Genomic DNA, 6,000 nt, shown 5'->3' with positions numbered 1-6,000 from the left:
TTGATCCAAAACAATATTTTTGTTTAAACAATAAATCATTGCTAACTTAATGGATCATCTACTATTTTTATTTTCTTGTCTTTCTCATTTGAGTTATCTTTATTCATTTAAGGCATATTAGGCTCAATCTACTAGTTTGGCAATATCTTTGATCTTTTAATTTTTCAAATTGGCTAAAAATGAATGTTTCCAATCACCTGCTAATGTTTGCATAATTTTATGCATGGCGTGGAGAGTGGATATTAATTTTACATACCTTTAAAGTAATTGTGGCACAAATGCCAGTGATACTGAGTTGCTACCCCAGCAAAGTGAAGCACAAGGAGATATGAAGTCCTTGACCCAGCTGGGCTTTCTGTCTAAATTTTCTGACCATCCTGCTAGGGGAGTTTCAGAATCCTTTCAGGTTACTTACTTTCTTTTTCTTTGCTTTTGGACAGGTGGATCTCACTATGTTGACCAGGCTGGTTTCAAACTCCTGGCTTCAAGGGGTCCTTACATCTTGGTATCCCAAAGTACTGGGTGTAAGCCATCACGCCTAGTGAGTAGATGGTTACTTTCTATGTGCTTGCCTTTGCAAAATAAGAAATGTGTTCTTTTTGGCCCTACCTAAATCAGGAAGCCTAGCGACATATTTACAGCTTTCCCCAGGGTAGTTTGGGAGGCCCTTCAGGTCGGCAGCCTGTGGAGTTAGCGTGGGTTAGTACTCTCTCCCCTCACACTTTTCAGTGTCCAAGACCAGAGCCCCCAGGCCAGCTCTGGTAATGCATTTTCTGCTGGGAGGATGCTGACACCTCTCTGGCCTAACCTTAACTCTGTTGCCTCAGAGTGCATCTCCTTGTTCATTCTCCTGAGATATAGGGACCGTTCTTTCTTTCTCTTTTTGCACTTTTTCCAAAGTCTTCATTCTTCATCACAAAACTATTCAGAATACTAGGAAACAGGCCCTCATTGTGAGCAAAACATTGTTATTGGAACACAAAGTTAATATAAAACTGCACACATGTGAAATAAGCCGCCTAAAATGTGAGCAACCTTAGGGTTTACATATGCCGTTTGTTAGAAATGTTAGGAATTGTTGCAAATAGCCAAACAAAAGGTGAATTTAGCTCCGAAATGTAGATGACATGAGAATGACACTCATCAACACATGGAAGTTTGTTTTTCCAAATATGGAAAAAGAACTGACTTCAGAAGTTAACTTTATTAACAACGTCAGTAGAACTCTCCTATAAATAGAAATAAAACATACTCACCTCTCTGCCTCAGTGATGGTCCCCATATTAATTACCACCACTCTCAGAGAAATACACTTGGGAGAGTTGTAGGAGTCAATACATTTTTCAGTATCCTTGAGGATGTTTTCTTTTGTGCAGATGAAAAATTATTCGAAGATGCCTTGGTCTTAAAAATTAATATTTGATTTAAAAAATTTTTAGTTCCACTTAATTCATATTCCTTTTAGCAAATTTTAAAAATTAGCTGGGCATGGTGGCTCATGCCTGTAATCCCAGCATTTTGGAAGGCCAAGGTGGGTGTTTTGCTTGAGCCCAGGTGTTCAAGACCAGCCCGGCCAACATAGTGAAAACCCATCTCTACAAAAAAGTACAAAAATTAGCTGGGTGTGGTGGTGTCCACCTGTAGTCCCAGCTACTTGGGAGGCTGGGCAGGAGGTTTACCTTACCCCAGGAAGTTCAGTGAGTCCACTGCCCTTCACCCTGTGTGGCAGAATGAAACCTTGTCTCAAAAAAAATTGTTTTCTTGAGGCAAAATCTTGCTCTGTTGCCCAGGCTGGAGTGCAGTGGTGAAATCTCGGCTCACTACAACCTCTACCTCCCAGGTTCAAGCAATTCTTGTGCCTCAGCCTCCCAAGTAGCCACCACGCCCAGATAATGTTTGTATTTTCAGTAGAGACAGGGTTTCACCATGTTGGCCAGGATGGTCTCGATCTCCTGACCTTGTGATCTGCTGGCCTCGGCCTCCCAAAGTGCTTGGATTACAGGTGTGAGCCACCTCGCCTGGTCAAAAAAAAATTTTTTTTTTTTGAGATGGAGTTTCACTCCTGTTACCCAGGCTGGAGTGCAATGGCGCGATCTCGGCTCACCACAACCTCCGCCTCCTGGGTTCAGGCAATTCTCCTGCCTCAGCCTCCTGAGTAGCTGGGATTACAGGCATGAGCCACCATGCCCAGCTAATTTTTTGTATTTTTAGTAAAGACGGGGTTTCACCGTGTTGACCAGGATGGTCTCGATCTCTTGACCTCGTGATTCACCTGCCTCGGCCTCCCAAAGTGCTGGGATTACAGGCGTGAGCCACTGCGCCCGGCAAAAATTTTTTTTAACAATCACTTTTGGTAGTGATTTTTATAATATGACTATTTGCAAATACTATTACATGTGCTTTAACATAAATTGCTTTTATATATTTAATAATTGATTTTAAGCACTTAAGATACTTCATTTAGACAAAATGTTTCCAAGTTTTAAATTATAAATTTTTTGAAATATAAATCGAGACATGTCACCCAGGCTGGTTTCTAACTCCTGAGCTCCAGCAATTCTCTAGCCTGGGCCTCCCAAAGAGCTGAAATTATAGGCATGAGCCAGTGCACCAGGCCAAAAATTTTTTTAAAACATTCAGAGATACAAATCAAATGCATTAATATGGTGAACTTCAGGACATTTAAATGCTAGTTTCTTTTATTTTGAGACAGAATCACACTCTGTTGCCCAGGCTGGAGTGCAGTGGCACAATCTCAGCTCACTGCAACCTCCACTTCAGGGCTCAAGTGATTCTCCTGCTGCAGCCTCCGGAGTAGCTGGGATTATAGGTGTGCACCACCACGCCTGGCTAATTTATTTTTATTTTTTTATTTTTAGTAGACATGAGGTTTTGCCATGTTGGTCAGTTTGATCTCAAACTCCGGACCTGAGGTGATCCGCCCGCCTGGAGCTCCCAAAGTGCTGGGATTACAAGCATGAGTCACCACATCTGGCCTCACTTAAATGTTTTAACATTTAATTTAATTTAAATATTTTAGTAAAATTTCATCTTAAAATCACAAATTTGGCCAGACGCAGTGGCTCAGGCCTGATCCCAGCACTTTGGGAGCTGAGGGGGAGGGTCACTTGAGTGCAGGAGTTGGTGACCTTGTCTCTACAAACAACTTAAAAATTACTTGAGGTGGAGGGTGGTGCATGCTTGTAGTGCCAGCTACTCGGAGAGCTGAAGTAGGAGGATTGGTTGGGCCCAGGAGTCAGATGCTGTAGTGAGCTGCAGCCTCTGCACTCCAGCCTTGGGGACAGAATGAGACCTTGTCTCTTAAACAACAAAAGCAAAAACCCCCACAAATTAAATTACATATCTTAATTTCAGTTACAAAACATCTGTAAGAACCCCTTAGAACCTTAACATCACTCCTTAACATGGAAATATTAAGCATATGAGTTTGAGTTTCTTTAGTATTTTGCTTTTTTTTTTAGATGGAGTTCTGCTCTTGTTGCCCAGGCTGGAGTGCAATGGCACGATCTTGGCTCACTGAACCCACCCTCTCCCGGGTTCAAGTGAGTCTCCTGCCTCAGCCTCCCGAGTAGCTGAAATTATAGTCATGCGCCACCACACCTGGCTAATTTTGTATTTTTAGTAGAGATGGGGTTTCTCCATGTTTGTCAGGCTGGTCTCGAACTCCCGAACTCAAGTGATCCACCTGCCTCAGCCTCCCAAAGTGCTGGCATTACAGGCATGAGCCATAGAGTCTGGCCTCTCTTTAGTATTTCTTTGCTTAATTCTGCATCCTCCCAGGGATAAGAGGCTCATCCCCTCAGAGAGCAGTGGATCTTAATTCAGGGAAGGTGAGATTTCTCCTGCCCAAGACCTCTGAACATAATAGACTTTGGCATTACTTTTACCATCTTTTTAAAAAAAAATTATTTAATTATTTGTTTATTTTTTGAGACCAAGTCTAGCTTTGTCTCCCAGGCTGGAGTGTAGCTGCATGATCTTGGTTTACTGCAACCTCCAGCTCCCTGGTTCAAGCAATTCCCCTGCCTCAGCCTCGAGAGTAGCTGGGATTACCACCATACTAGGCTAATTTTTTTTTGTATTTTTAATAGAGACAGGGTTTCACCACATTGACCAGACTGGTCTCAGCCCACCTCAGCCTCCCAAAGTGCTGGGATTACAGGCATGAGCTACTTTCACCTTTTTACTTACTGCTCTCTCTGATAGGACAATGATTGATCTGGCAATGTTACCTGATTAAATTCTGCATCTCTCATCTGTTTTTTCCCCCAGATTCTGCAAAGTAATTTCCAAGACATTCTAATGACAATCTGTTGCTAGGCCCACCCAGCAGTGATGTCATCTCTTATATCTTACATAATATATTTTTTCTGTTCAGTCACACTTCTAATTTAATTTGGGACCCTAAGTTGTACCTGCCTTAGTGTATAGGGCTACCAATGAAATGAGTGATGATAATATAGAATCCTACATCTCACTTTCCCTTCTCGTTTCCCTAACTACCAAAGGCCAATGTGCAATGAATAAGTAGAAGAAAATACTTTGTGCGTGCGTGTGTGTGTGTGTGTGTGTGTGTGTAAAGCTGACAGGAGAGAGGGAGAGAGAGGGAATCTTTCAGGAATATATAGCCGATAGAAGAAAGCTGGTAAATACAGTATCTCGTTAAGAATTTCCATTTCTGGGCCAGGCATGGTGGCTCATGCCTATAATCCCAGTGCTTTGAATTGAATTACTACATGAATGAGTGAATTAGTTGAATTTGTACATGAATAAGTGAATACATGAACAAATGATATACATGAGGATGTATCCATGTGGAAATCTGTAATTTATGTTTGTTTTATTTTCCCTCTTAAATTGGGTCCCTTTCCTGGTAGAAGAGACTTGAATGTTGGTGCTGACTGCAATATTTTCTTTTTGAAACACGGACAAGTAGAACCTACGTATCTCATTTAAGTCTCTTATTCATCCTTCAAGGTAAAAAGGAATGTATTTAATTGTGGCGGCTGCTTATAAATGGAAATTCTTTTTTTTTTTTCTTTTTCTTTCTTTCTTTTTTTTAATTAGACAAGGTTGGCCGGGCAAGGTGGCTCACACCTGTAATTCTAGCACTTTGGGAGGCTGAGGTGGGCAGATCACGAGGTGGAGAGATCGAGACCATCCTGGCCAATATAGTGAAATCCCATTTCTACTAAAAATACAAAAATTAGCTGGGCGTGATGGCATGCGCCTGTAGTCCCATCTACTCGGGAGGCTGAGGCAGGAGAATTACTTGAATCCGGGAGGCAGAGGTAGTGAGCTGAGATCACACAATTGCACTCCAGCCTGGTGACAGAGTCAGACTTTGTCTTCAAAAAAAAAAAAAAAAAATTAGACAAGGTCTCCCTTTGCACCCAGGCAGGAGTCCAGGAATGGGATGATCTTGGCTTACTGCAACCTCAACCTCCCAGATGCAAGTGATCCTCCCACCTCAGCCTCCCTAGTAGCTGAGATTACAGGTGCACACTAATTAAAAAAAATTTGGTAGAGATGGGGTCTCATTGTATTGCCCAGGCTGGTCTTGAACTCCTGGGCTCAAGTGATCCTCTTGCCTCAGCCTGTGCTGTGATTACAGATGTGAGCCATAATGCCCAGCCAAGAAGAAGTGTTTTAAACAAAGAAGGATAACGGAAAAATGGTGACCTGTCGTGGTGAAGGAAGCCTGGGAGGGCTGAGCGCATTAACTGCTCCCTTTCTGCAGTTTCCAAAATGACCTGGAAAGTGTAGGCATTAACACTTCCAAAAAAGGGTGTTTGTGTAATGGAGACAAAGTTTAAAGATAAATCTCCTTGAGTCATGTTGGTCTTTGTTCCATCCACTTCATGTCAAGTGTTTTGATAATTGGATCAAATGCAGCACAGTCTCATTGTGTTATCCTCTCAAATGTTATCTAGTAAATTGGTAGCTTTTTTGTATGCATTAGCATACCCATTTTTCCAG

The sequence above is a fragment of the Callithrix jacchus genome, chromosome 13 (genome assembly GCF_049354715.1).
Source record: "Callithrix jacchus isolate 240 chromosome 13, calJac240_pri, whole genome shotgun sequence".
Classification (NCBI taxonomy): Eukaryota; Metazoa; Chordata; class Mammalia; order Primates; family Cebidae; genus Callithrix; species Callithrix jacchus.
Note: the sequence above shows the minus strand (reverse complement) of the source record.